An 11384-nucleotide genomic window follows, 5' to 3' on the forward strand; every position below is an offset into this window, starting at 1 on the left:
ACCACTGTCTTTGTCAGGACCTCCCTGACACACGGTGTGGGTTTGAAGAAGATCTGAAGAGGTCACATATTTCACCCAAAAAAAACCACTATGTACCCCTTTGTGTTTTTTCAGACTAAATTTTTGACCGTCTCAGATTTCTTCCAAACTCACGATGTTGATTAGGCTTGTCCTGACTTACACAAAGGTGCGATTATTTTCAGCCTATCTCATCCCAAAGCTGAGATATGAGGACAAACTTAACTGGATTTTCTCTCAATAGGTTTATTGGTGTTGAATATATTGGAATTAAATTTATGAGCTTTTTATACGTCCAATAAAGCAAAATACAGATGCAATGTAGGATATATTGGACTGACTAGGCTTTTCTGATCGCACCCTTCTACTCATGTGTTTACCTAGCTTCACTGGAAGTAGGAATCCCATCATGAAATTTACAGTTATTAATTTTATGCAGCACAGCATGTTCCTATATCTCAGCTTTGGGATGTGGTAGGGCAACAATTACCACACCACTGTCTTTGTCAGGACCTCTCTGACACACGGTGTGGGTTTGAAGAAGAGCTGAGGAGGTCAAATATTTCACCCAAAAAAACACTAAGGGGTACCCCTTTGTGTTTTTTCAGACTAAATTTTTGACCGTCTCAGATTTCTTCCAAACTCACGATGTTGATTAAGCAGGTCCTGACTTACACAGGGGTGTGATTATTTTCAGCCTATCTCATCCCAAAGCTGACATATGAGGACTAACGTAACTTGGATTTTCTCTCAATAGGTTTATTGGTGTTGAATATATTGGAATTAAATTTATGAGCTTGTTATATGTCCAATAAAGCAAAATACAGATGCAATGTAGGATATATTGGACTGACTAGGCTTTTCTGATCGCACCCTTCTACTCTTGTGTTTACCTAGCTTCACTGGAAGTAGGAATCCCATCATGAAATTTACAGTTATTAATTTTATGCAGCACAGCATGTCCCTATATCTTAGCTTTGGGATGTGGTAGGGCAACAATTACCACACCACTGTCTTTGTCAGGACCTCCCTGACACACGGTGTGGGTTTGAAGAAGATCTGAAGAGGTCACATATTTCACCCAAAAAAAACCACTATGTACCCCTTTGTGTTTTTTCAGACTAAATTTTTGACCGTCTCAGATTTCTTCCAAACTCACGATGTTGATTAGGCTTGTCCTGACTTACACAAAGGTGCGATTATTTTCAGCCTATCTCATCCCAAAGCTGAGATATGAGGACAAACTTAACTGGATTTTCTCTCAATAGGTTTATTGGTGTTGAATATATTGGAATTAAATTTATGAGCTTTTTATACGTCCAATAAAGCAAAATACAGATGCAATGTAGGATATATTGGACTGACTAGGCTTTTCTGATCGCACCCTTCTACTCATGTGTTTACCTAGCTTCACTGGAAGTAGGAATCCCATCATGAAATTTACAGTTATTAATTTTATGCAGCACAGCATGTTCCTATATCTCAGCTTTGGGATGTGGTAGGGCAACAATTACCACACCACTGTCTTTGTCAGGACCTCTCTGACACACGGTGTGGGTTTGAAGAAGAGCTGAGGAGGTCAAATATTTCACCCAAAAAAACACTAAGGGGTACCCCTTTGTGTTTTTTCAGACTAAATTTTTGACCGTCTCAGATTTCTTCCAAACTCACGATGTTGATTAAGCAGGTCCTGACTTACACAGGGGTGTGATTATTTTCAGCCTATCTCATCCCAAAGTTGAGATATGAGGACTAACGTAACTTGGATTTTCTCTCAATAGGTTTATTGGTGTTGAATATATTGGAATTAAATTTATGAGCGTGTTATATGTCCAATAAAGCAAAATACAGATGCAATGTAGGATATATTGGACTGACTAGGCTTTTCTGATCGCACCCTTCTACTCTTGTGTTTACCTAGCTTCACTGGAAGTAGGAATCCCATCATGAAATTTACAGTTATTAATTTTATGCAGCACAGCATGTCCCTATATCTTAGCTTTGGGATGTGGTAGGGCAACACTTACCACACCACTGTCTTTGTCAGGACCTCTCTGACACACGGTGTGGGTTTGTAGAAGAGCTGAGGAGGTCAAATATTTCACCCAAAAAAACACTAAGGGGTACCCCTTTGTGTTTTTTCAGACTAAATTGTTGACCGTCTCAGATTTCTTCCAAACTCACGATGTTGATTAAGCAGGTCCTGACTTACACAGGGGTGTGATTATTTTCAGCCTATCTCATCCCAAAGCTGAGATATGAGGACAAACTTAACTGGATTTTCTCTCAATAGGTTTATTGGTGTTGAATATATTGGAATTAAATTTATGAGCTTTTTATACGTCCAATAAAGCAAAATACAGATGCAATGTAGGATATATTGGACTGACTAGGCTTTTCTGATCGCACCCTTCTACTCATGTGTTTACCTAGCTTCACTGGAAGTAGGAATCCCATCATGAAATTTACAGTTATTAATTTTATGCAGCACAGCATGTCCCTATATCTTAGCTTTGGGATGTGGTAGGGCAACACTTACCACACCACTGTCTTTGTCAGGACCTCTCTGACACACGGTGTGGGTTTGTAGAAGAGCTGAGGAGGTCAAATATTTCACCCAAAAAAACACTAAGGGGTACCCCTTTGTGTTTTTTCAGACAAAATTTTTGACCGTCTCAGATTTCTTCCAAACTCACGATGTTGATTAAGCAGGTCCTGACTTACACAGGGGTGTGATTATTTTCAGCCTATCTCATCCCAAAGCTGACATATGAGGACTAACGTAACTTGGATTTTCTCTCAATAGGTTTATTGGTGTTGAATATATTGGAATGAAATTTATGAGCTTGTTATATGTCCAATAAAGCAAAATACAGATGCAATGTAGGATATATTGGACTGACTAGGCTTTTCTGATCGCACCCTTCTACTCTTGTGTTTACCTAGCTTCACTGGAAGTAGGAATCCCATCATGAAATTTACAGTTATTAATTTTATGCAGCACAGCATGTCCCTATATCTTAGCTTTGGGATGTGGTAGGGCAACAATTACCACACCACTGTCTTTGTCAGGACCTCCCTGACACACGGTGTGGGTTTGAAGAAGATCTGAAGAGGTCACATATTTCACCCAAAAAAAACCACTATGTACCCCTTTGTGTTTTTTCAGACTAAATTTTTGACCGTCTCAGATTTCTTCCAAACTCACGATGTTGATTAGGCTTGTCCTGACTTACACAAAGGTGCGATTATTTTCAGCCTATCTCATCCCAAAGCTGAGATATGAGGACAAACTTAACTGGATTTTCTCTCAATAGGTTTATTGGTGTTGAATATATTGGAATTAAATTTATGAGCTTTTTATACGTCCAATAAAGCAAAATACAGATGTAATGTAGGATATATTGGACTGACTAGGCTTTTCTGATCGCACCCTTCTACTCATGTGTTTACCTAGCTTCACTGGAAGTAGGAATCCCATCATGAAATTTACAGTTATTAATTTTATGCAGCACAGCATGTTCCTATATCTCAGCTTTGGGATGTGGTAGGGCAACAATTACCACACCACTGTCTTTGTCAGGACCTCTCTGACACACGGTGTGGGTTTGAAGAAGAGCTGAGGAGGTCAAATATTTCACCCAAAAAAACACTAAGGGGTACCCCTTTGTGTTTTTTCACACTAAATTTTTGACAGTCTCAGATTTCTTCCAAACTCACGATGTTGATTAGGCAGGTCCTGACTTATACAAAGGTGTGATTATTTTCAGCCTATCTCATCCCAAAGCTGAGATATGAGGACTAACGTAACTTGGATTTTCTCTCAATAGGTTTATTGGTGTTGAATATATTGGAATTAAATTTATGAGCTTGTTATATGTCCAATAAAGCAAAATACAGATGCAATGTAGGATATATTGGACTGACTAGGCTTTTCTGATCGCACCCTTCTACTCTTGTGTTTACCTAGCTTCACTGGAAGTAGGAATCCCATCATGAAATTTACAGTTATTAATTTTATGCAGCACAGCATGTCCCTATATCTTAGCTTTGGAATGTGGTAGGGCAACAATTACACACCACTGTCTTTGTCAGGACCTCTCTGACACACGGTGTGGGTTTGAAGAAGAGCTGAGGAGGTCAAATATTTCACCCAAAAAAACACTAAGGGGTACCCCTTTGTGTTTTTTCAGACTAAATTTTTGACCGTCTCAGATTTCTTCCAAACTCACGATGTTGATTAAGCAGGTCCTGACTTACACAGGGGTGTGATTATTTTCAGCCTATCTCATCCCAAAGCTGAGATATGAGGACAAACTTAACTGGATTTTCTCTCAATAGGTTTATTGGTGTTGAATATATTGGAATTAAATTTATGAGCTTTTTATACGTCCAATAAAGCAAAATACAGATGCAATGTAGGATATATTGGACTGACTAGGCTTTTCTGATCGCACCCTTCTACTCATGTGTTTACCTAGCTTCACTGGAAGTAGGAATCCCATCATGAAATTTACAGTTATTAATTTTATGCAGCACAGCATGTTCCTATATCTCAGCTTTGGGATGTGGTAGGGCAACAATTACCACACCACTGTCTTTGTCAGGACCTCTCTGACACACGGTGTGGGTTTGAAGAAGAGCTGAGGAGGTCAAATATTTCACCCAAAAAAACACTAAGGGGTACCCCTTTGTGTTTTTTCAGACTAAATTTTTGACCGTCTCAGATTTCTTCCAAACTCACGATGTTGATTAAGCAGGTCCTGACTTACACAGGGGTGTGATTATTTTCAGCCTATCTCATCCCAAAGCTGAGATATGAGGACAAACTTAACTGGGATTTTCTCTCAATAGGTTTATTGGTGTTGAATATATTGGAATTAAATTTATGAGCTTTTTATACGTCCAATAAAGCAAAATACAGATGTAATGTAGGATATATTGGACTGACTAGGCTTTTCTGATCGCACCCTTCTACTCATGTGTTTACCTAGCTTCACTGGAAGTAGGAATCCCATCATGAAATTTACAGTTATTAATTTTATGCAGCACAGCATGTTCCTATATCTCAGCTTTGGGATGTGGTAGGGCAACAATTACCACACCACTGTCTTTGTCAGGACCTCTCTGACACACGGTGTGGGTTTGAAGAAGAGCTGAGGAGGTCAAATATTTCACCCAAAAAAACACTAAGGGGTACCCCTTTGTGTTTTTTCACACTAAATTTTTGACAGTCTCAGATTTCTTCCAAACTCACGATGTTGATTAGGCAGGTCCTGACTTATACAAAGGTGTGATTATTTTCAGCCTATCTCATCCCAAAGCTGAGATATGAGGACTAACGTAACTTGGATTTTCTCTCAATAGGTTTATTGGTGTTGAATATATTGGAATTAAATTTATGAGCTTGTTATATGTCCAATAAAGCAAAATACAGATGCAATGTAGGATATATTGGACTGACTAGGCTTTTCTGATCGCACCCTTCTACTCTTGTGTTTACCTAGCTTCACTGGAAGTAGGAATCCCATCATGAAATTTACAGTTATTAATTTTATGCAGCACAGCATGTCCCTATATCTTAGCTTTGGAATGTGGTAGGGCAACAATTACACACCACTGTCTTTGTCAGGACCTCTCTGACACACGGTGTGGGTTTGAAGAAGAGCTGAGGAGGTCAAATATTTCACCCAAAAAAACACTAAGGGGTACCCCTTTGTGTTTTTTCAGACTAAATTTTTGACCGTCTCAGATTTCTTCCAAACTCACGATGTTAATTAAGCAGGTCCTGACTTACACAGGGGTGTGATTATTTTCAGCCTATCTCATCCCAAAGCTGAGATATGAGGACAAACTTAACTGGATTTTCTCTCAATAGGTTTATTGGTGTTGAATATATTGGAATTAAATTTATGAGCTTTTTATACGTCCAATAAAGCAAAATACAGATGCAATGTAGGATATATTGGACTGACTAGGCTTTTCTGATCGCACCCTTCTACTCATGTGTTTACCTAGCTTCACTGGAAGTAGGAATCCCATCATGAAATTTACAGTTATTAATTTTATGCAGCACAGCATGTTCCTATATCTCAGCTTTGGGATGTGGTAGGGCAACAATTACCACACCACTGTCTTTGTCAGGACCTCTCTGACACACGGTGTGGGTTTGAAGAAGAGCTGAGGAGGTCAAATATTTCACCCAAAAAAACACTAAGGGGTACCCCTTTGTGTTTTTTCAGACTAAATTTTTGACCGTCTCAGATTTCTTCCAAACTCACGATGTTGATTAAGCAGGTCCTGACTTACACAGGGGTGTGATTATTTTCAGCCTATCTCATCCCAAAGCTGACATATGAGGACTAACGTAACTTGGATTTTCTCTCAATAGGTTTATTGGTGTTGAATATATTGGAATGAAATTTATGAGCTTGTTATATGTCCAATAAAGCAAAATACAGATGCAATGTAGGATATATTGGACTGACTAGGCTTTTCTGATCGCACCCTTCTACTCTTGTGTTTACCTAGCTTCACTGGAAGTAGGAATCCCATCATGAAATTTACAGTTATTAATTTTATGCAGCACAGCATGTCCCTATATCTTAGCTTTGGGATGTGGTAGGGCAACAATTACCACACCACTGTCTTTGTCAGGACCTCCCTGACACACGGTGTGGGTTTGAAGAAGATCTGAAGAGGTCACATATTTCACCCAAAAAAAACCACTATGTACCCCTTTGTGTTTTTTCAGACTAAATTTTTGACCGTCTCAGATTTCTTCCAAACTCACGATGTTGATTAGGCTTGTCCTGACTTACACAAAGGTGCGATTATTTTCAGCCTATCTCATCCCAAAGCTGAGATATGAGGACAAACTTAACTGGATTTTCTCTCAATAGGTTTATTGGTGTTGAATATATTGGAATTAAATTTATGAGCTTTTTATACGTCCAATAAAGCAAAATACAGATGTAATGTAGGATATATTGGACTGACTAGGCTTTTCTGATCGCACCCTTCTACTCATGTGTTTACCTAGCTTCACTGGAAGTAGGAATCCCATCATGAAATTTACAGTTATTAATTTTATGCAGCACAGCATGTTCCTATATCTCAGCTTTGGGATGTGGTAGGGCAACAATTACCACACCACTGTTTTTGTCAGGACCTCTCTGACACACGGTGTGGGTTTGAAGAAGAGCTGAGGAGGTCAAATATTTCACCCAAAAAAACACTAAGGGGTACCCCTTTGTGTTTTTTCACACTAAATTTTTGACAGTCTCAGATTTCTTCCAAACTCACGATGTTGATTAGGCAGGTCCTGACTTATACAAAGGTGTGATTATTTTCAGCCTATCTCATCCCAAAGCTGAGATATGAGGACTAACGTAACTTGGATTTTCTCTCAATAGGTTTATTGGTGTTGAATATATTGGAATTAAATTTATGAGCTTGTTATATGTCCAATAAAGCAAAATACAGATGCAATGTAGGATATATTGGACTGACTAGGCTTTTCTGATCGCACCCTTCTACTCTTGTGTTTACCTAGCTTCACTGGAAGTAGGAATCCCATCATGAAATTTACAGTTATTAATTTTATGCAGCACAGCATGTCCCTATATCTTAGCTTTGGAATGTGGTAGGGCAACAATTACACACCACTGTCTTTGTCAGGACCTCTCTGACACACGGTGTGGGTTTGAAGAAGAGCTGAGGAGGTCAAATATTTCACCCAAAAAAACACTAAGGGGTACCCCTTTGTGTTTTTTCAGACTAAATTTTTGACCGTCTCAGATTTCTTCCAAACTCACGATGTTGATTAAGCAGGTCCTGACTTACACAGGGGTGTGATTATTTTCAGCCTATCTCATCCCAAAGCTGACATATGAGGACTAACGTAACTTGGATTTTCTCTCAATAGGTTTATTGGTGTTGAATATATTGGAATTAAATTTATGAGCTTGTTATACGTCCAATAAAGCAAAATACAGATGCAATGTAGGATATATTGGACTGACTAGGCTTTTCTGATCGCACCCTTCTACTCATGTGTTTACCTAGCTTCACTGGAAGTAGGAATCCCATCATGAAATTTACAGTTATTAATTTTATGCAGCACAACATGTCCCTATATCTTAGCTTTGGGATGTGGTAGGGCAACAATTACCACACCACTGTCTTTGTCAGGACCTCCCTGACACATGGTGTGGGTTTGAACAAGATCTGAAGAGGTCACATATTTCACCCAAAAAAACATTAAGGGGTACCCTTTGTGTTTTTTCAGACTAAATTTTTGACCGTCTCAGATTTCTTCCAAACTCACAATGTTGATTAGGCAGGTCCTGACTTACACAGGGGTTTGATTATTTTCAGCCTATCTCATCCCAAAGCTGAGATATGAGGACAAACTTAACTGGGATTTTCTCTCAATAGGTTTATTGGTGTTGAATATATTGGAATTAAATTTATGAGCTTGTTATATGTCCAATAAAGCAAAATACAGATGCAATGTAGGATATATTGGACTGACTAGGCTTTTCTGATCGCACCCTTCTACTCATGTGTTTACCTAGCTTCACTGGAAGTAGGAATCCCATCATGAAATTTACAGTTATTAATTTTATGCAGCACAGCATGTCCCTATATCTTAGCTTTGGAATGTGGTAGGGCAACAATTACCACACCACTGTCTTTGTCAGGACCTCTCTGACACACGGTGTGGGTTTGAAGAAGAGCTGAGGAGGTCAAATATTTCACCCAAAAAAACACTAAGGGGTACCCCTTTGTGTTTTTTCAGACTAAATTTTTGACCGTCTCAGATTTCTTCCAAACTCACGATGTTGATTAAGCAGGTCCTGACTTACACAGGGATGTGATTATTTTCAGCCTATCTCATCCCAAAGCTGAGATATGAGGACTAACGTAACTTGGATTTTCTCTCAATAGGTTTACTGGTGTTGAATATATTGGAATTAAATTTATGAGCTTGTTATATGTCCAATAAAGCAAAATACAGATGCAATGTAGGATATATTGGACTGACTAGGCTTTTCTGATCGCACCCTTCTACTCTTGTGTTTACCTAGCTTCACTGGAAGTAGGAATCCCATCATGAAATTTACAGTTATTAATTTTATGCAGCACAGCATGTCCCTATATCTTAGCTTTGGAATGTGGTAGGGCAACATTTACACACCACTGTCTTTGTCAGGACCTCTCTGACACACGGTGTGGGTTTGAAGAAGAGCTGAGGAGGTCAAATATTTCACCCAAAAAAATACTAAGGGGTACCCCTTTGTGTTTTTTCAGACTAAATTTTTGACCGTCTCAGATTTCTTCCAAACTCACGATGTTGATTAAGCAGGTCCTGACTTACACAGGGATGTGATTATTTTCAGCCTATCTCATCCCAAAGCTGAGATATGAGGACTAACGTAACTTGGATTTTCTCTCAATAGGTTTATTGGTGTTGAATATATTGGAATTAAATTTATGAGCTTGTTATATGTCCAATAAAGCAAAATACAGATGCAATGTAGGATATATTGGACTGACTAGGCTTTTCTGATCGCACCCTTCTACTCATGTGTTTACATAGCTTCACTGGAAGTAGGAATCCCATCATGAAATTTACAGTTATACATTTTATGCAGCAAAACATGTCCCTATATCTCAGCTTTGGGATGTGATAGGGCAACAATTACCACACCACTGTCTTTGTCAGGACCTCCCTGACACACGGTGTGGGTTTGAAGAAGATCTGAGGAGGTCACATATTTCACCCAAAAAAACACTAAGGGGTACCCCTTTGTGTTTTTTCACACAAAATTTTTGACAGTCTCAGATTTCTTCCAAACTCACGATGTTGATTAAGCAGGTCCTGACTTACACAGGGGTGTGATTATTTTCAGCCTATCTCATCCCAAAGCTGACATATGAGGACTAACGTAACTTGGATTTTCTCTCAATAGGTTTATTGGTGTTGAATATATTGGAATTAAATTTATGAGCTTGTTATACGTCCAATAAAGCAAAATACAGATGCAATGTAGGATATATTGGACTGACTAGGCTTTTCTGATCGCACCCTTCTACTCATGTGTTTACCTAGCTTCACTGGAAGTAGGAATCCCATCATGAAATTTACAGTTATACATTTTATGCAGCAAAACATGTCCCTATATCTCAGCTTTGGGATGTGATAGGGCAACAATTACCACACCACTGTCTTTGTCAGGACCTCCCTGACACACGGTGTGGGTTTGAAGAAGATCTGAAGAGGTCACATATTTCACCCAAAAAAACACTAAGGGGTACCCCTTTGTGTCTTTTAGACTAAATTTTTGACCGTCTCAGATTTCTTCCAAACTCACGATGTTGATTAGGCAGGTCCTGACTTATACAAAGGTGTGATTATTTTCAGCCTATCTCATCCCAAAGCTGAGATATGAGGACTAACGTAACTTGGATTTTCTCTCAATAGGTTTATTGGTGTTGAATATATTGGAATTAAATTTATGAGCTTGTTATATGTCCAATAAAGCAAAATACAGATGCAATGTAGGATATATTGGACTGACTAGGCTTTTCTGATCGCACCCTTCTACTCTTGTGTTTAACTAGCTTCACTGGAAGTAGGAATCCCATCATGAAATTTACAGTTATTAATTTTATGCAGCACAGCATGTCCCTATATCTTAGCTTTGGGATGTGATAGGGCAACAATTACTACACCACTGTCTTTGTCAGGACCTCCCTGACACACGGTGTGGGTTTGAAGAAGATCTGAGGAGGTCACATATTTCACCCAAAAAAACACTAAGGGTTTGTGTTTTTTAGACTAAATTTTTGACCGTCTCAGATTTCTTCCAAACTCACGATGTTGATTAGGCAGGTCCTGACTTACACAAAGGTGTGATTATTTTCAGCCTATCTCATCCCAAAGTTGAGATATGAGGACTAACGTAACTTGGATTTTCTCTCAATAGGTTTATTGGTGTTGAATATATTGGAATTAAATTTATGAGCGTGTTATATGTCCAATAAAGCAAAATACAGATGCAATGTAGGATATATTGGACTGACTAGGCTTTTCTGATCGCACCCTTCTACTCTTGTGTTTACCTAGCTTCACTGGAAGTAGGAATCCCATCATGAAATTTACAGTTATTAATTTTATGCAGCACAGCATGTCCCTATATCTTAGCTTTGGGATGTGGTAGGGCAACACTTACCACACCACTGTCTTTGTCAGGACCTCTCTGACACACGGTGTGGGTTTGTAGAAGAGCTGAGGAGGTCAAATATTTCACCCAAAAAAAACACTAAGGGGTACCCCTTTGTGTTTTTTCAGACTAAAT

The sequence above is a fragment of the Hoplias malabaricus genome, chromosome 11 (genome assembly GCF_029633855.1).
Source record: "Hoplias malabaricus isolate fHopMal1 chromosome 11, fHopMal1.hap1, whole genome shotgun sequence".
NCBI classification, from domain to species: domain Eukaryota; kingdom Metazoa; phylum Chordata; class Actinopteri; order Characiformes; family Erythrinidae; genus Hoplias; species Hoplias malabaricus.